At 41.8% G+C, this 21,242-nt stretch overlaps 1 protein-coding gene across 2 annotated transcripts in view; it reads right to left on the bottom strand.

Annotated features, from left to right (window-relative positions):
* The window catches only part of LOC125764320 (extracellular serine/threonine protein CG31145), a 55,954-nt gene that overhangs the window by 8,463 nt on the left and 26,249 nt on the right, over positions 1–21,242 (bottom strand). For both annotated transcript variants that reach the window (XM_049428465.1, XM_049428464.1), the window contains exon 2: positions 14,880–14,940. The gene's annotated coding sequence lies outside the window, so the exon portion shown is untranslated. The remainder of the gene's footprint in view (positions 1–14,879; positions 14,941–21,242) is intronic.

The following is a 21,242-nucleotide window of genomic DNA, read 5'->3' as shown; positions in this document are numbered from 1 at the left end:
GTTGCCCTTCCTTTACTTTATTCACACTGTTGTGTTTCTAAATTGATTTTTGATAGCTTTGCTTTCGCGTCCAACAAACACACATACACACTCGTAACGCCGTTGCCATTTGTCACGTTTTGTCACGTTGTAACTATTTGCTTTTATTGACGGATTTCTATTGTTTTCTTTTTTCTCACTGGGATTTGGTTTTGTTTTTTGTTGTTTTTGTGCTGTGTCCGATACATTAGCGACCACACATAATCTGTAAAAGTTAATCCAATGTTCACGCCGCAATTAAAGGAGAAGGAAACTTTGCCCGGGTATCCGGGTATCGCCTCCCCTTGGATGGGAAGAAAATTTTGGCAATTTAAGGTATGACAGTAATTTGAATAAAAATCAGTAGAAAAAGCAGAAAAAAGCAGCAATTATAAGAAAGGGGGTAAAAAAAAGCACACCCCATGGCACCGAGGGGTCTTGCTCTGATTGAGGTTTCTTGGTTCCGTGGTTATATCGATTCCCCGCTGGTTATCTCATCGATGAACAAGCATTAATCCTCACCAAAAAGGCACAGTAATTCTAGCTAACGGACCGTTTCGGAAAGCTCACCACGGGTCCAGAGCGGTTAACAGCCGTTAGCCGCACAGAACCGCTAGCGCAGCAGCGTAAGAGAACGAAACGAAACGAAAGAAAGTGAAGCCTAAGGGAGAAATAAAATTTAAGCATAATAAAAGGAGAGAGAGAAAAAAATGTTACATTTCTTGTTCAAATGCTGTATACTGTGTAAGCTTACAGTAAAAAAAAAATTCACGTACGGTTATCACACGATGTATCGTGTATCATCGTCAAAGCTGCTTTCGGTCGGCAACAAAATGGATCACTTTCAGTGCCGGACAACATCAAGCTTCTGCCGCTCTGCTACCGGTTAACGATAATTAAACCGAACCACCTCTTCTTCGGTGCTCGGTTGCTTTAGTTTTGATGGAAGGGAAAAGATTTTCCTACGCCAAACCATTTCGAAAAGACGAAACATCGCAGCTCGAAAGATCTTTTCTGGATCAAAGATCAGACTGGCCCCTGTTGCGCAATAGTACGCGCCAGGTTTAATGTTTCCTTTTTTGGGTGGAAGGGGTTAGAAGAAAAAAAAACGAGACGAGGTGGTGGACTTTTCCCGATTTATCGTCTCGGTGGCATCTTTATTATTAAACCAGTCGGATGGAAGCGCGGGAAGGGAATGGAACAATGCGACGCTAAGTGCAGCTGAAACCTAGAATAAACCACAAAGACGAGGTTTAGCTATCGTAACGTAGACGGTTAATCATTAACGGATTATAGCTAGGAAACGGAACCGAAGAAAAAACCGAGCTTGATGCTTCTAATACGGGATCCTTCCACTTTGGTAGAAGCGGTCACATTAACTCACACTCATGCTATGGTTATTGTTGTGGTTTTGAAAACACTTCAATGGAGTGCGTTGCATTGTCTTTTGCTGTACATCGTTGTGTAATTGTTAGTCTGGAGTTTAAATCACGTTTGGTGTGTCTCTTCTATTAAGCCTTGGTGCTCAGAACTTTCGCAGATCACATTCTGGACGAATAGTTTACATGTCGACGAACAAATCAGGACATAGTCAAGGTTTTTCCCAACAATCGTTCATCTAGATTTTTGAGTATTTACATTACTTAATTACAGCAAAAAAAAAGCATTTCAAAACGCGATAGTTCCACCAATTTGAAACAAACGTTATAATTGGTTTCGATCTCCATAAAATAAGCTTTCGTTTGAAGAAACTATAATTACTATTGATGAACGTTATCCGGATCGCTCGGGGAGAGAGGCAGAGGTTGATCTCAATTTTTTTTCAAATGTTTTTGAGATCCAACGCATCATTCGTACCCATTGTTACGGGGGAAGGTGATAATAAATCATTACCACGTTCGATAAGCCACCCAGATTTTTCTTCAATTCGTTCGCTACCCTCACCGGTGTGGTTGGATGTGGCCAATCGATGGTAAACCTTCTAATTATTACATCCATGCGCAACGATACTCATGATGGAGAGGGGGTTTTTTTTTGCCCTCCCTCGGTAAGCTGGTACAAGCACAATCTGTATCATAACATCGAAGGTTCTGACCAATTGGAACACCATTCACGATTCGTGGCTCAAATCGTGCATGTACCGTTTGGCCCGCTTTTACAACTTCTTCACGGTGAACTCATTCTTTATGATGATTTGAACGCTATGGCTTGAGGAATTCTGTTTTTTTTTGTTCACCTCGAAACTACAAAATTTTGAATAAGAGTTTGAAAAAGTCGACAACACCTCGATTTACAGCATTAAAAGATGCAAAAGAAGCGGCAGATGTTACAACAGTAAATAGCAAAAAAGGCAGCTGTTCTGTGCCCAGGTTGTAATAGCACCATGTATTTCGCCCGGTTTTGTGGGTTAATGGGTAGTGTTTTCATTAAAATTTCTTCGAAAGTTTGATCGCTCAAGTTACGCAACAGTATGCCTGGTTTAGAGGAATTGGAGGATGGAAATTTAAAAAAACAAAACGAAAAAAAATGCTCATAAACTACACCATAGGCTTTTTCCGGTGGTTTGTTAGCGGGAATTGTAGGAAATTGTTGTAGAGCAAAAAGAAAGAGATGCTTCAACACTCCACGGAACAACTCTGGTTTATCACGTCTTTGACCTTTTCCAGCAAATAAGCTGTAAGTCAGGAAGCAGAACGCAGTAAGCGTTAGAAAGCATTTGTGGTATGGTGGACTGGTAAGAAAGAAAAAACCTTGGGAATTGTTAATTATTCAAATTCAGCTGTAATATGCAAGCCGAAATAGTACTGCTAGTCTTATTAAATAGAATGGCACATAAAGAGAAAAATATACAACAAGATAGATGAACCCCTCCACACAACATTTTCTGCCCTCGAACCGACGATCGCATCGCGAACAAAGAAGGTTGCTGTTAGTGAAACAACGTGGAAACATTTGCACAAATTACTGACCTGCTGACAGGCCCCGTTCGCTTACCGGCCACGTGAAAGGCGACACGATCGTTGTGCGAAAAATAGCACCAATTGCATAAATGCACTTTGCAAATTGACCTCGGGGCGGTCGTGGATCGGTGTTTGAACTCGTACGAAAGGATTTCTCGTGTTTGTTTGATTTTGTTCGATAGTGAGGCTTGATAAGAGATGCAACTGCATTGATTCAAGACCGGATTCCAACGAATGTTTTGCTCAATGGATGATTCGTTACAGCTTACTGCAGTGCTCTAGAGATTTGTTTCACGAGAAAAAAAAAACTGAAGCCACACTTTATCTCTTGTTGTGCGATCAAGCAGCTTGTGAAATCGTTGATTCGAGTTGATTTGATTTGCAAGGAAATAAATGTCTTCGTTGCTTTGTTGCCTTCTTACGAATGTCTGTGGAGTAATATTGGAACTCAGGTTAAAACTCAAGGTTAGTTTCTGATGTTTGTTTGTGTGAAATTTATTCTCTCTCTGTCTTGCCTTAATCTTATCATACCCGTTTTATTGCCTGTTTCCATTATAAATGGGTTTAAACGTCGAACCAGAAACACACTAGGAACTCGTCAGTATCGTCCATTAATTGCCAGGTGGCTAGTAATCGCCACCAGACGACGGGCTAGAGATTTGTCGCTTAAGTCTTTAGATAAAAGTAAAACCAACAGTTAAAAAATGACCTCACGTACCAAGTGAACAACCGATTGCGGCTAAGCTGGTGTTGAGACCAAAGATCGCTAATCAATGAATCATAAACGAATGGCGATTTAACCCTTTCGAGAGATAAGACTGCAGAGTACGAAATCGCTAAGAAAGGTCAGACATTTGATAAATGCTGTTCCGCATTCGTGTATGGTTAGTAGCTTTCGCCATGAAAAATCATAATTTAAAAACGAACATATTTCATATTTAAAGTTCATAAATTCCTACCTGGCGTATGTGATAAACGGAGCCGGTCCACACGGCAGGACCGGAGATCAAATCCCATCCGGACCTTCCCTGCGTAGAAAAGGACTGACTATCCGGCTACGAGGTAAAATAAGTCTCGTAAGCCAGAAATGGCCTGCGTGACCTTAGAGGTCGTTAAAGCCAACAAGAGAGAGAGAGAGAAATTCTTACTTATTTTTTTTTGTTCGGTTAGAACGGCCTGGCCGTATCAAGACTTATTTTACCACGTAGCAGGATAGTCAGTCCATGCTACGGGGGGACGATCCGGATGGGATTTGAACCCGGTCCCTGCCGTGTGGACGGGCGCCGCCCCAAATTCTTACTTATAATAAAGATTTTTTTTTTATTAAACTTGTTCACTTCCATAACACTCATTCCATTATTAGCCATTCATTTCCATCAATGAATCAATTACATCCAAAAAACACAAACGTTCGTTATCGATATCTTGTATGCGCGGTGTCATTAAGATAACAAACGTCCCTCATTGACTCCGCGTCCAAATTCTACCATTAACTGTCCAACGTGTGACACTATTATATCATGTCATACAACAGCACTACTTGCAACACGATCCGGTTGCTTGATAGCTGTCTGGCACCGGTGGCTGATTCACTGTTTCGTGTCTTTTATCTCGACACAAACGCAGCTTTTTTCATCAGTTTGTCTCCACGTTGGCTTACTTTACCGCGTTTCGTTCCCTCGAAAAAGCGATCCACTTGGTACAATATTTACACAGCGTGTTTTAATGAGGCGATCTACTCCACTTTTCTGTGTACTGTTTTTGATTAACCTTTTGAGTGGTTCGTCGTGTGTTTTCATCCGTGCAGTGGCGACGAAACTGAGAAAACTGCTACCAAAAACTCAATGATATGCTAAAACTTTTTCACCGACTGACCTATATGGCTTTTCCTCATTTTTCCGGGAACCAAGTTCCCACTGGACTTTACAGTCCGACAGTGCCTCTTTTGGGTTTTTGAAGTCTGCAAACAGTCTGGACTAATAAAATGCGACGATTGCGTAGCCGATTGCGAAGCTTGGTACCGTTTTTTCACGGGGTCGCGGTGACATTCAATTATAAGCTTGACGGTTACGCTCACCGACCATCCTTCGCATGGTTCATTCCTGGTCACGGCACCAGGTTACGCAGCCTAATCGCGATGAGCAAACGTACGAATGAATGGTGATGGTAAGATTTTCCCACCCAGCAGATCGGCCGCAACGTGCTGCACCGGATCGGTCCCACTTTCCAGGTCAGGTCGTGGGTCTCGTTTTGTGGTGAATGTTTTCCGACGTAATCGTTCGCTTAATTTCGTCTGTCTCCGGCTGGTCGGTTCTTTTTTTTTGCCATCCAGCACTATAGCAGGTGTGTTAAGGCGTCCCGCTCGTGTTCATCGTTTGGTATAAGGGGGTTTTTCTTTTTCTGCCACCATTCCTATGCTCGTTGTTATGGTGTTAATTTCCGTTCTTCTGCAGCATTACGTCCACTTCCTAGGATAAGTGGTTGTGTTGTTTCCAATTTTCGGACCCCATTGCTTCGTTAATCGTCTCGCGTTTGGTACAGTGTTGGGGCAGCGGAGCAAACGGATCATCTTGGGACATCCATTACCCGCCTGTCAGCTCCGTCCGCAAGCGTTGTTCGAGTTTCGTGAGCCACTTTCTGCGCAGTTTGGCAGCAGGAAACCTGCCGCTTTCCACCAAGAAGAAAGGAAACCATTTCTACGTGTCATGATTTTATTTTCTCTCCGCACAAGGGGATGGAAGAGGCCAGACACAAAACGCGTGCCTAATTCTTGACCCACCCATTGAGTGCGAAAAGAAAAGTCGTCGAGAGACACACTCGGTGTGGGGCTCATTATCGCAATCTTCATCATTGTCAGGCGCCGCATTCACGTGCAATCAGCATCTTTCAACGCATGCGGTCTTCCGACGCGACGACCTCGAAATCGGAAATAGAAAGAAAAAAAATATATGGTGGGACGCCAGCCAAAAAAAGCGACTGCCGAACCATAATGCGATCGCTTGTCGCTTTCCAACGGCAATGCGTACACATCGCAAGCGAATAGCGACCATACTCCACTCACGTACTCACGCCGTGTACGCTTTTCGAGATGTGGATGCGAATTGCCAGGTGCGAACTGATTACATTGTGGCCCCCCTCGCCCCCCAAAAAGTAACCAAAAAGCAAGAGTGATGAGCGCAGCGAATGTATGAAAAAAGAGAGACAGGAAAAGAGGCGCATTTTCCGGGCGCCCTGTCTGATGCAAAGTGCGAAATTGACCCAATTATATCGACATAATTTCTTTGCTGAGATTTTAACACCGTGCGCTCGTTTCTAAGGTGGCCTGGAAAATGGGGGATTTTTTTTAACGAAAATAATACAAATTAATCTGAAAAGCTATCTATAGCCATTCCAAAAGCGTCTCGTCGTGGATCGTGTAATACGTGAACGGTGCGCGGGACTTCTGTGCGTTTGTGCGATAATTTGTGACCTTATGTTGCCGGGAAAAACAGATACGAGAGAAAACTCAAAACACAATACGAACGTTACATGAAGTAGTAGGAAGAAAAACGAACCAATGCAGACACCGGCATACATCGGCAAGACACAGGTGCTAACGTGCGTGAAGCTGGTCGCTTTTCGGAAGCGATTTTTCACGAGAAAAATCGAGCGTAACGCAAATGAAAAAGAAATTTATCTCAAGCTTAAAACAAAAACAACCAAACGTTAGACACAGCGTAGAACAGCAAAATCTTCGCTTCCAGGGAAAACCTGGAATTGAAGCCGGGGGGAAATTCCCGACATTCCGAAAATCATGCAAAAATGGAGAAAGCGAAACCGCCGGGGGAGATGGAACGTGTCATGCCAAAACAAAAGGGCTGATCGGGGTTGATCGTTTGCAGGAAAAGCATAGAAAATGTATGCGATCGTAAATGAAACGGCGAGAACGGTGAAACGATCATCGCAAAAGTCGGTTACGCCAGGGTGACAATGGGTGGTTTTCCGCTTTGGTCGTGTGTTACGATCAAGGGCACACGAAACCGACAGCAACCCAAGTTGGATGGTTAGGACGAAAGGGTGGAAAACAGACACTGTAAAGGGAAAATTCAACGCTTTGAAAAAGAAAGCCAATACGGTGGATGGTTGATGCGATTTGTGGACTGTTTTTCCGCCATTTAACCACCCCCTGCCAAGGGCGTTTAGTTAGTATCGTACGTAGAAAGGAAAAATGGTGAAATGCTAATTTGTTTTGATGTACAAAAAATGAAATTTTATACGATGGAAGACATATTAATTAATCATTAATCATTTAATTTTTGTTAAAATTTGAACGCTATTGAAAGAACAACTTAAAATATAAATAAACTAATATTATTTTCGAATAAATAGGAGTCTTATTGTGACGTAAATGCTTAACAGTTTAAGAATATGTAAATGCATTTATTCTTTTAATTAATCAAATTTTGAATTATTAAATAATATTGTTTTTTAATAGGAGAGGAAATTATTTGAACGAAAAATAACCTTTTCAAATACACAAAAATTAACGCCCTTTAATTCTGTCCGATTGTTCTCGCAACCAAAAGCTATACATCGAGCTTAGCTGATAGATTTTAGCACACAAAACAAAACAATGCAAAAAAACACGACCCTTCGAAAAACAAATGACACTGCAAACTGTCATCATTCATGTTCACATTTTGCCTTGTGATGCATTTTTCATGCACAGCCGGCATTATTTTGCGCCTGTGGTGTACGGTTTTGCGGTGTGTTTTCTCACTTGTATACCCAGTCTTACCGATTTTCCAACCCCTTCTTTCCCCTACACCATCTGTTAACCCATCAACTGGCTACACTTTTCGTTTCCTTCGTCTAGCGCCTTCACCTTATGCGTCTGTTTCACGTTGCATTGTAATAGCGTGAGGTGCGAATTTGATAGCGCCCATGTGTGGAACGGTAGCATGAAACGGTCGCTAGAACTGTGTACGCAGGAAAAACAAAAAACAAAACGCGGCGAAAACAAACACTAGAAAAGCTTCACGGTAAAAAAAAATCCACAAAACCAGACCAGGCTTCATAAATCAATCAACCGCCAGCCGAACGGATTTATGGTTGCTGTCAAGGTGAAGGCCTCCGGGCCTTCGTCAGCGCACTCCGGAGCGGCCGCTGCGTTGATTCTATACCATTTCCTTCCAATAACGTTTTGTCCCACATTTTCCACTCTCACTTCGTCCACCATGCTCGGTGATCAGCATAAACAAAACGGACGGTTTTTGCCATGTTCGAGACCCGGCGCTATCTTGTAGCGTGTCTTTTTCAATGTGAGTAAATCTTTCCCAGATGCTTCGCGAGCTTTCACTATCGATATGCGTTGCTACAACTTGTAGTTACCGTATCGCTCCGTATGACGTACCTGGCCAGAAAGTGTCTATTGTTTCTGAACGGGCCGGAAAGACCCGCATACATCACAGCAGGAAGGTTGGATCTGTTGGGATGTACGCCACAAAACGATAAGGCTAAAAGCTGCTAAAGGCAAGTTCCATTGTCACATAACTTGAAATATATTTCCGGCCACTAACTATCCATCCAGCTCGTTTAAGTTTAATGCAATCAACCGATACAAAACCGTGCAGTTTGGGATGGGATTTTTGCATTTTTGACTATACTCACAAATAAATGTTTAATAATGTTTTTCCAAAATATTAGGCAGTTTTTGCATTTCCTCTTCATATGTGGCGATTTTATTTACTTTATTTTTTTTTTTTTTGGTTTAAAATATTTGACGAATGATAAATTGGTTTGATTTGATTTTTATTCTTGTTATGTGCATTTGTTTTAGAAAACAACTCGTGGTTTTCAAAAAAAAATATAAAAAGGAGAAATAAAAATTTCATATTTTTGTTTGCAATCGTTCTTCAGGTCACCATTGTCACTAACGACACTGGCTGGTAGGGAATAGTGACTTTTTTCCACCATGTTTGTACAAACGCGTCCCCTCAGTGGACCCGGGAACACTTTCACACTAATTCTCTGGTGCCGAGGTTATGTACATTCAGGTTTTGTTAGCCTTTTGGGGTGTTGAAATAAAAATCAAGCCAACTGGTCAGAAATTTCGGTGATGTGTTTTCCGAGCCACTCGTATTGGGTTAAATTTTTTGTTCGCTCTCTCTCTCTCTCTCTCTCTCTCTCTCTCTCTCTCTTTCCATATTTTAATACCCTTCAATCACGGCAGCAGGAACGGAGTTTTCTGAACAAACATTGATTGTAATTGATTTTTCACGATTTATTCTCGCTACGTTGTGCGTGTTGTGAAGCATGAGAAAGTTAGAATAGATTCGACTCTGGCACAGATTCACTGTGATACGTTTCTTTTTTTTGTTGTGTGTGTGTGCACTAGTTACAAAAATTGAATTTCACGAACGAACGTACCTAACGGAGCGAATGAAAGCTAATTTTATTTCGATATTTGCGTTTGAAGAGTTTTTGAGCTGTTTCGATGAATTTTTCCTATCGCTTCAGCACGTATTCCAACCAAAAGTGAATACTAGAAATAGGGTAGAACTTGACTTCTAGAAAAAATGTATAACAAGCAGCCACGATGTGTCGGTTTTATGCCCTTGTGATAACACAAGTTGTAGATCTAATCTCGTCTAGACTGGCCTCAAACGGCAAAGAATTTTTCACCTTTTTTATGTGTGCTAAAAAGCCATTATATAAAAGGAATGTGACACAGTATAGACCGATAGACCCAACCTTATGACTGTGATCTTGAAAAAAAAAAGATATCAGGAGATATCAGTAAATGATCAGAGACTATTACTTGAACGAAGGAGTCAGGGTTTCATTGCGTTTTCATTTATAGTTCAAACTAGTGATAGGTCATACGATTCATTTCATACAATAGGTCGACCCGCAGCACCCGTACTCGGGTACAGGAGAATCGGAATCTATTCCGTCCCATGGGTGCAGCGAGTATTGATGGGCGCTCCGGAGTGCACTCACGGTTCCGGAGCCAGCTCCGATCAAACGGCTCCGGAGTCGGTTCCGAAGCCGAATTGCTTTCTCGCTTTGACAGGTTTGATTGTCAGTTAGGCAATGCGAGAAAGTACGTTGTTTTTTTTTTAGTTGGGCACACAAAGCTGTTGGTTCGGAACCGGCACTGGTTCCAGAGTCCGTTGGTTCGGAGCCGGCTCAGGAGCCTGTTACAATTTTTTTTTAGTCGGCCGTAGCCGGCTGTGGAGCCGTTTTTCCCATCACTAGCAGCGAGTTCTGCCAAACCCGTAAATACAAGTAGGTTCAGTAGTTCCAACCAGAACTCGCTGCACCCACGGGTCGGAGTCGCTGACCTACCGGAATCGTTGCACCTAGTGAATCTACTTGTATCGACCGGTCAACCCGATTCGGTTCGGATCGCTTATGGATGGTTCCGACTTTTTAGGTTCGAGTCGACCCGCCCATCACTAGTTCAAAAAACTAAATTGAAATAATGTTCAATTTAATATCATCTGATAAGGCCGATCCATTGTAGAGGTTAGAGGTGGACCATCATCATCATCATCAAAAATGAATTTGTTATCACTAATTCTTACAGCAATTCGATTCGGTAACAAATAATGCGAAGTATGTAATTTTACTTCCTGCTGATGAGGAAAAAATTGCAAGAATATATTTTATATGAAGTACAATTATTATTAAAATATGAAAATCTTTATACGAGTGAAATACTTCAAATTAATGTATCGAATTCACTTCCAGCTAAAGATTTAATTCTGTTTACTGCTCATCATAAAAGAATACCGAAAATCAGTAACTCAAAAGAAGCCAGATATTAAAGTCAATCACTCTCAAAGTGCCTTACAAGTGTGCACATTTTTTTTTGTGCGTAAAAGACGAGAAATTGCTCCACACATAATCATAGAGCACTCGGAACGCACATGATACCATATAGTCATTAAACTTTCCAGCATCCAGTGCGTGCGAAATGCAAAAGTAACACTCGCGTTAACATACTTAACCGGAGAAGTGATTCCACTTTGTTCAACCTGGCAACAGGTATCATCCAGGTAGGAATCATTAAGCAAACCCCATCGAAGCGTAACATAAACAATCGTAGCGCTTTTCGCCCAATGCTATTGTGGGAATTTGGAAGCCAGCACGAAGTATGTTGGAAAGTCGGGTACGGTTTGGAAAACTCGCAGCCGGTAAGTTTAACTCTTGAAGAGGCTCGCACCACTCGTTTGAACGTTTTTGTGCTTCGGGAGTTCGAGAGGTTGTAATTAAAAACAAATCTCAAAAGGATTTCGTTGTTGCATCTCTATGCTGAAGTGTTGATATGGCCACTTGCGGCCATGTTGTGCCAAGTTTCGTTTGGGTTGCGATTGTTGAAAATTTGCACAAGCATAATGCTTAGAAAGCTTCAATTTTTGGTTTTCCGGGGGAGCCATTCAAGCTATTCATCCCAGTGTGCAAATGCGACTGATTTGCTATGAAACGAACCTGAGAGATGTGGATTGCTACGGGGAAGGAGATTGGTTACGAAAGAAATCGTAGCCGGAAACCGGTTGTTTCCGATTATGAAGGGGATCGGTCGGGTTTAACATTTCCCCGTACATCACCGACAACTCAAACCCTAAAGTTTGCCGAAACAAACGCACACAAAAAAGCGTCGCGTGGAGAAAGTATGGATACAACGATCAAGATAGTTGGTATCATGCATCTCATTATGCGTTCCTGCTACAGCATTAAATGCGAATGCGAGAGGTTAAATCAAATTTCTAACCAACCCAGCAACCAGCGAAGATATTGGGTACGAATCTTGAGAGGAAGCGAAGATATGAGAAATAAGTGGAGCAAACTCGTCACGAAAAAGGAAGACATGCAAAAGGGTTGATGTTACAACGCAGCGAAACTAGAGGACCGGAGCGATATGAGTGTGCTTAAAACAGTGGTTTTCTTTGGCATTATTTTTCCCCATACATGAAGTGGAAACTTTGAAGACCCAGCGCTCTACAGACATTAATGGCCCGGTGGTCAAGGAAAGATAGCAGCACCCTCATAAGCGCGGGGCCACAAACGAGACTTGCGCGAGACGATTGCCTTGTTCGTAACAATAACACAAAAAACCCGTCGATTACTCTTACACAATTTACTCCTCAAACTGGACGCGCTAGAAAAGCATCATCGAAGGGAAGAAAAGAGGTGACTTAATGGTTCAATTACGAATTGTTTTTCTCCCGAATGCTGCAACTAGCCGATGAGGGGAACTCTTCACTTGAGCAGAAACGTCTTTTATGTAACGATTATAACTTCATAAAACAGGGCGATCACCGTTCAATGGTGGCGGAGACGTTTTTCGTGAAAGAAGACGTTTGTGCAATGGGTTGGGTTGCCAAGAAGGTTACCAAAAAAGTAGTTCCTATGGTTGCGATGTTTCCATGTTCTGATCGAGAATGGAAGAAATTGTTCTAAAGACCCAAGTTGTGCCACAAAGAAAAGTGTTGTTTTTGAACGTTTAACCACGTGGGTGACACGTTCTTTGTTGGTTTGAAGGTGATAAGAAAATTTTCTATTTTTCGTACATTGAGTACAAGTAGAGCATTAATTAAAACATTTTTATAAACGACTGGCGATAACCTTCGTACGAAGAAAAATATTTTTTTATTAAATATCGAATCATTTGCAGCTTCCTTTTTTTAGATGTAGTTTTGAAATTGTTACAATTTTTTTTTCGCTTTCTACACTTTCTTAAAAAAAGCTTTCATTGTATTCCACACATTAAACCTTTATCCAGCAGTCCGAAGGTAATAAAACGAAATGATGGCATTATCGTTAAAGCGGCCCTCAACCGACCAACCCTTCTAATAAAGATATCAATAGCACAACCCATTCAAATACGCGATCGGGGCTCGAATTTACAATTTTGAATCCCGTTCTAAGCAGCTAAGCCGGTTAAAAAAGCAAAAAAAAAAGCAGGTGCTAATAAATGGTAAAACACCACAAATGTACCGGCTGCGGTTTTATGTGCGACCAGCCCAAACCACCATCGTTTCGGTACCGAATTAGGCAGCTACACGTCGTTTTCGCTTAACCCATCGGAAAGCGATGCCAACCCGATCCCAGTCCAGTCCACAGGCCACAGAAAGGCATCATTCGCGGTTGAAGGGATTTGAAAAATTGATCAATTAATTGGACACTTTTGCCGGCCGAGGGCTGGTGTGAGGCGCGAAAATTGGAATACCCCTACACGGTTTTTGGCATTACTATTTTGGGGTTCTCACCTGCTCGGTGGCAATTTTGTTTTGCTGTGGCACGGTTACGGTGATGCTGCAAAATGAGGCTATTTGCACGCAGCATTGGCATTGGGTTTGCCGTGGAAATGGGACGTTTCATGTTTTGCGTGCGAGAAGGGGAAAGCTGTGGAAAATTGGATCGTGCCACCGGAAGCGGTGCCTTTTGTAACGGTGTTCAGTGTGCATCGTTAATCGATTCAATTTCCGCCTTTCGGCCTCGACCTTGAAGTGTTAAAGTTTGCGTTTGAAAAACCCCCATCAGCAGGTGGGTGATTATTAAAAGAGATTTTGTGCAAACAAAACAAACGACACAACAAGCTTGAAGAAAAGTCTCCTGAATATTGATCTTAAAGTCTAACAAAATAATTTAATGTTTCCCAAGATTCATTATTGTTTGTGTTCTAAATTAATTGAAATAAATTTTTATCTTTTAATTTTAAATTTAACATTATTTTATAAAACTTGTCCACATTTTTTTCATCACTCAAAAAAAACATCTCAAAATGTAAAACAATTTAATTCTACTACCAAAAACCACTCTACATGCGTGTGCGTCACAATCAATTTCATGCTCACTTTTCCACTGGCCCGAAAGAAAAAAAAATCTGTCCCATTTGTCCCAAAAACCCACTACACTTAACCCTCATCTATCAGACCTGCCTTCCCCCCAATTTTCCATCGTTTTGCAGCGCGGCTTCATTTCTTGTAGCATGCCATGAAAAATTAGCTTCACATGCTACACATGCTCCCGCCACGGTTTCATGTCGCAGCAGTGTCCCATATCGGTCGCACCTGATCGCGAACGATGTAACGGCTCGATGCGGTTCATGCGTTGTCGTACATCGTGTCACCTTCCGCACAAAAGCGAATAATGACGATCGAACCTCCAGCCTCTCCCAATCCCCACCGTCATTCGATGGTAGCCCTGGAAGCTACCAGTGGAGCACACGCTTCCTTTTGAGCCGCGCATTTTCCAAGCTGCTCGTTTGACACGTGACATAGAAGAAACATGCAAACACATTGCGCTTAGTTTTACCGCAAAAAAAACTGCAGCAATGCCTTGTACCCGGGCAGCTGAGTTCCGAATCGATCAGTTCAAGGTTGACGCGTCACGCACGATAGCACAGCGGTCGGTATAACCGAGTACATGGATGGATGCTGATAAACTCAATAGAACAACGTTGTGCACAAGTGTCCATAATGTTCTACTGATGGGCCTGTTTTTGGGGGAAGTTATTTTTTTATTATATGTATTTTTCAAAAATGAATTTTAACTGCACTCCCTTCGCGTTCAGCATCGCTTTAACTTCATACAAACTTTTGGAACCGATCGTGTCCAGGAAGACATTGATGATTGGATAACGTTGGAACTAAACTTGCGCTCAATATTTGCACTTGCGTCAGTGTTAAATGGTGTGGAACAGGCCCAGCCGAACGGTTTTTGGGTGACACATTGCTGTCAAAGCAAACAGTACGGTACGTAATCGGATGAACCAACAACTGAGTAGATTGAATCATGCTTAAAGTGTTTTGCATTCATTGATATGCTGATACTATCTCAGATGTAAATAGTGATGGATGTGTATACTTAAATAGATGTACAATGTTGTGCAGTAAGTAGAATCATACTTACAAATTTTTTCTATTAAACAGGATTGGCACCAAGCTCATTCAAATCGCTCTGTACATGGCAGCTGAAAGAAGAAAAATAAGATTAAATTTTAGATAATGTAGATTTAGATTAAAGAAATTTATTTATTTATTATTACGGTCTAGGCCAATTTTTGTCGAGATGGCCTCAACGAAGATTTTGCATTCTTTATTAGACAATTCTTCCTAACAAACTGCGGGATCTCGGTTTAGATTCAAGATATAGACAAAACCAACCATTATCTTAATTTAGCTCCAAAAAAAGAGAGTCTCCACCATAAGAGAGTTCTTTTCTGTCTATTCCCCCAATTTCCCCAAATTCCCTTCGCACTTGACAGTAATGACCAAGGTCCGTAAAGATTTTCCATAGATATAAGCAGCGTGTACTATTGTCACAGAAAATTAAACACAAATACGATGTCATTATGTTACAAGCTGTGCTTCATGTGTAAACGGTTCATATTCCAAATAAAGGGTTAACCTCAAAACCCTTTGCCACCGTTTCTTTCCCTTTTATTCTCACAAACCCCACTCCTCCAAAAACTCTCACTATGATTTACAAACATTCATCCTTGTGTATCAGGCTAATAAATCTTCTCCTTCCTCATCCCCAAAAAGCGTTATTTCAGGGGTGGAGAGTTACCCCTGCCAGAAGAAAGCTAATTGAATCCGAAGCACCAACCATTGCGTGACGCAGTAAATTGTGCACCCGGATTGTGCCGCCGGTGTGCGCAAACACACTCCCCTCCACATGCCCGCCAGCGTATTTAGGGAGCGCGCGCAATCAAATTTACTTCCGGCCATCGATCGGCTCCCTGACCATGTGCGCGATCTGTTCTGGCAAAACGTACAGCAAGGCCACAAATTTCGCGAGTTAGATGCCAATATTGACACAATCAACCCCGTAAGCATGCTTCCGGAATGTCAGCCGTAGAGTGGCTGGGTGGGCTGGGATTGGAATGTCATTAGCGTCGGGGATATGGCACGGCGAATGGGTCACCTTGCGGGCCACAGAATAAACAATAACGGAGTGTACCTCTCGATTCCCTTGCTATGTGCCAAGCATTCCAGCATTCACTACCGGCACCGGTTGAATAATCAATCCCACTCGTCCAGCAGCAGGAAACGGCCATGTTTCTAATGTTCAGCCAGTCAGAGGGAGTTGCCTCTCGCCCGGTACGTACATGTCCGAAAACCTGCCAATGACGAAACGTGATGATCCGACGATATGGTGAGTTGAATGAAGAAGGTGTTTTGGAAGTGGTTGGATGGATGGAGGGAAGGGAGAAGAAAGGCACAAATCCTCTGGAGATCCTAAATCCTTCCATCCATCGCCGGGTCACGCACGGTACGGACATCCATACGCCGTGTCAACCGCGGAAGTGCTACACCGGAAAAGGCTAATTAAGAGCCAGTTGAAGCCCCAGCTCAGGCACGGTAGCATTTGCTCGACCATGCGCGTCACTGGTCAGTTGGCTGTTGATTGCATTAGTTTGGCCATGCATTGGAGAGTTTGGAGAGTTGGATGGTCCCATACGCAGCATACCGGACGGTACCGACATCATAACACACCAAACTTGACCCCAAACAGCATAACTAGAGGATAGGATTGCGATTTGTTTGCAGTTCGTTTGGTTACTGATTCTGTTTTTTTTTCCTCACTCTCTCTCTCTCTCTTCTCTTTGCGCCCCATCTTTTACCTCCCTCTGCAGTGGAGTGCGCTACAGTCAGCTCCACAGCTTCGAGTGCATGGTGTGGAATAATTTGCCACTAATTCGCGTATCATTCGCACATCGCTCTAGGGAGACATGATACGCGTAGCACCGAACATGCAGCACCGGGCAAAGAAGTCATTTCGTTTCGTTGCTGGCAAAATAATTGGATTTTCATGATTGATTGAGTTGTTCTCGCGGATGAACCTCTCGGGTGCGTTCGAAGCAGTCGAACTGGAAACTAGCAACACAGTCACTATGTCCCAGATTGCCTTCATGTAGGAAACCGATCAGCAACTTTGTGTTACCAAATTTGGACAGAAAAAGAATGTGATACAGCATTATTATTGATATTTGACAAGCTGTACAACAGCCAGGATTAGAAATAAAGTACTTGTTTGAAGTATTTAGTTTGTATGTTTACCCTATTTAACACAAATCAGACACTTGAATCAATAAAGTTATGTATTTCTCCTTCTTGGCTTAACAAGCTGTTAGATTATGGGTACTATGTATTAACCCAACCTATTTCGATTTGTCAACCTTACTCCCGATGAAAGATTGTTCACGATCTTCGGTATATTAGCCTAAATATCGACGAAAAATATCAAAAACCACCTTAAAGTAATATAATATAACTACTTGCAAATTATCAATTTTATTTAGTTGTTAGAAGCAATTTAAATTTCATTAAAAGAGCCTTTATCCAGGAATAAGACATGACAACAAAATAAAAAAAATCCCTTAAAAAGTTAGACTTTTTTCAAATTTTAAATTTTAAAATACAGTGTTAATGTATCTTGCAATAGCTACACACACCGAATAACAAACGAAAGAACAAACCAAAAAGTCAAGTCTTTAGGGGTTCATTTTTAATTATCGATTTAGTTATGACTTCTATTTCGCCATTTTACAGTTTGATAATTATTTTTATTTATTATTTTTACATTTTTTTCTCTACTTTTACTGTTTTACTGATAATGTAACTACATTACTACAACGTTATTTCTTTTTTGAGTTATTATATTCACTGTTTTTATCCAGTTTTACTATAACTGTGCACGGTTTCGCCAAGGGAATCAAGAAGCGTTACAGAGCGTTACACTTGAGCTATCAATAATTTCGTTTCGAATGTTTTTCGATGCGTGTAACTGGAGTAAATATTGAGCTATTAGTCTTTAAAAAAGACATTTGTGGTTGAATAGTTGAATAGCAACGTTATTTTTTAAAATATTTAACAAGTACGGTAGGAAAATCGAAAGTGGAAAATTGTGACTAAATTATCACATTCACATTTCGTTAACATGTTTTTAGCACCACGTACAAAATTAGATTTTAAATTATAAACACTTAGCACAGTTAATATCATTAAGCAGGACATTGTAACCAGTAGGAAACGTAACCCATTAAACTGATCTTTTCAACTGTGTATGATTGTACCGTAAGTGGTACTAATAAATGTTTTTACGACAAAGCTGAAAAGAAAACTACGACAGCAACCTACATTTTTCTCTCTACACGCGAGATATGACCGCCTGCCCGACAACTGGGTCGAATCATAGAAGATTTTATTGCTCACCGCCACAGTTCGGACCCTGCAAAACAACAATGCAGCTGCACATTTGCATTCCGGTCCCGCACAAATCCGCGTTGGTGCGCGAGTTATTTTTAATGGTCAAACGTCAAACGTTTATCGTTATTGCTCGCGTTCTGCGTGGTACGTTCGCAGTTATTGTAGGTAAATAAACAAAGTTTTTTTTGTTTTGCTATATACTTTTCTACGACGCACACACAAACCAATCCATTTCCGGATTGGTGTAAATGTGTTGAGCGAGTGTGATACACGACAGTATAGTTACTAAGCCAAGCGATACAGCGAGACAGTCAGGTTGAAATGAAATGCAAATGGTTTTAGTTTTATTTTTTACAAACCGGTTTCTAATATTATGGTCGTAAATGTTCGTGTGCGGAAATAACTTTAAAGGAAGAAGATAACATATAAAACCGAAGGCGATAACGCATAACGTTGCCAAAAAAACTTGTTTTTTTTTGTAGCAAAAAGCGAATGACCGATTCATTTTTTTGTTCCATTTTTCACACAACATAACAAATAAATGATATTCCATTCCGAACAACATTGGAACAGAATAATTAATTGTCTCCAAAAAGGCATGAGATACACCGAATCATGATGAACCATGTTAGACAAGAAATAAATGATAAAAGATAGCTTCTTCAATGTCACCTGTGCAAAGCATTATTCACATGCCAGTAAAGTACACAATCATTCTGCAATGGTTCCACACGTCTGTCCAACTGCCGGCATATCTTCGTCTTTTGCAAGGCGTTGGGTCGTTTGTCTAAACACTCTAAGGCGGAGGACAAATCTCTTGGCGGCATTCACTTAAATCACACTCTCAAATCGATGCGACGTGACTGGATTGGAATAACAAATAGTGCCGTGTGAAGACAGTAGCATTGGATCGATGGATGGGTAAGCATAAATCGTCCGAAATGTCGATCATGTCGATTTATTCCCAGGCACCGGGAGAAGATGTTAGGCACTCCGCTCTGCCATTTTATTTGTTTTTTTGGCTCCTTTGGTGAAGGAAGTATGGTAAGCGCGTTTAGGAATTTCTAATGCGAAACCTGGATGGGTAAATAAAAATGCATACTCATGAACGTTAGCCATCCACAAGCAAGACAACGCATAAAAAGTCAAACATGTTGAAATGACGACAACAACAACAAAATCAGCAGAACGTTGTTAAGCAGGATGTAGAAGTGTAATAAGCCACGTACAAAGTTACAGAGAAAAAACCCGCCATTACATTAATTTGTTTTCTCCAAACGACAAATTATTCACCAAAGCTTAGCTGCATTTCCGGCTTTATGCCTTTCGACGCATTAATGAATCGCGTTGCTTTGTGGGTGATTTTGAAGCACGCTTTGTTACTCGCTTCATTAGCTGCAAGCATTGAATGGTGGAACCAAACACGTGTACCAACCCCATTTGGGGGGGGGGGGGGGGGGGGGGGGGGGTTTTGATGTTTGAAATTGTAAATTCAATTTAAACCAATCCACAATGCCACGTGCTAGAAATGCGGACCGTTTTCTTGCAAAATTATATCTAATGCAACTCCATTAGGTAAGGACTTTTCCATCGGTGACAACACTTTCGCTTCGAATTTAATAACCTGACACAACGCAAACAGGCGTAACAAAGGGACGGTCTGTGGCCTTCCACGGGGTTACGGGTTTGCCTTCCCTGCGGCAGGCCTGGGCCGCTGCCAGCCCAGTTTGTCCCCGAGGGGCACCCTCTTAAGGTTGTCACAATTAATTACAATCTAAACCGTGGTTCGGTGAAGCTTTTGCGTAAAACTATCGCCCGATTTTGTGAGCACTCAAATGCTCGGTGGTAGGCGGTAGAATCTTCTCCAGTGCGTGTGTTAACGACGTTCCGGGCATTGGAGCTACCGTTGCGAACCCCAACGACACCCAACTCCACTTCCCGCACCTACGCGATGTCATTACGAGCATTGGTAATTAATCAACCACCAACAATTAGCGGCAGATGGGATGTAGGCACGGGCAACACATTCCACCAAACCAGCTAATTAAAGCATCGTTCGCTTGCTCTTTAAAACAGCGGCTAAACAGCGCTTAAACAGCGTACGGAATTGTGTAACTGTACACAAACGGAGAGAAAATCACGGTCCACGGCACTCCGCATGTGCCGAATTATTGAAACACACATGCCAAACCTCATCTCACCCTTCTTGCTCTCCCATCTCTCAAATGCCCTGGCCACACGGTTGTGGGAAATCCGTACCGGCATCAATATTTCATGTGCGGCGATTGAAAGGAGCCCGTGGGAAAAAGCTAGGTTGGTTTTGGTACACCCTCCTCCAATCATTTAACGCACGATAGCCGCAAGCTTCGGTCCCAGGACCGAGGGTAGTCCATCCCTTGATGGAATCGGATGAGTCTTACCACCAAACATGGCTTGCTGCTCTTGTTTCGGCTGCAAATCATCATTGCCTCCCAGCAGTGTGTGGTTGCGTTACGGAAAAGCGCAACGGGAGAGTTGCTACGATGTACCGCTGGCGCAGGTTTCTCGTACCTCCCACCCATTTATGAATACTAGTAGAGTTAAAAGAAGAAGAAAAAAACATAGACCAGAATTCCATACCAATCAACCGGCATTAATGGTGTGTGTGTGCTTGGAAACGCATCAAAATATCCACATTCTTCCGGTAGTTCCATCTTCCGTAGCGATTTCCAACTGTTCCAATGAATTTTTTGGTTAACAAGCATTTGCTAGTTGTTAGTGAAGCTTGTTTGTGCTATAGGCCGAGAATGAGTTTTGAGGTTATGTTAGCTTGTTAGGTTAGGAGCAATCTACCGGTTGATCAGATTGAATCCTATATTTACCACAAACGAAACTAACAATTGAAACAGTTTATTTCTGGTTCACTTCCCCCAAAAGTGTACTGATGAACCACAAATAGGAGTACCGTTCTTACGATTTCCTGCTAGAATAAAATTGAGGAGTTACATGTCAGGTAAGGAAAGTTTCAGTTAGTAAAATATTAACACAACTCCAACTTTATATCTTGTTAGCACAGTTCCGC

Source organism: Anopheles funestus, chromosome 2RL, assembly GCF_943734845.2.
Source record: "Anopheles funestus chromosome 2RL, idAnoFuneDA-416_04, whole genome shotgun sequence".
In the NCBI taxonomy this organism is placed as follows: Eukaryota; Metazoa; Arthropoda; class Insecta; order Diptera; family Culicidae; genus Anopheles; species Anopheles funestus.
This window is presented reverse-complemented; position numbering and strand designations above follow the sequence as displayed.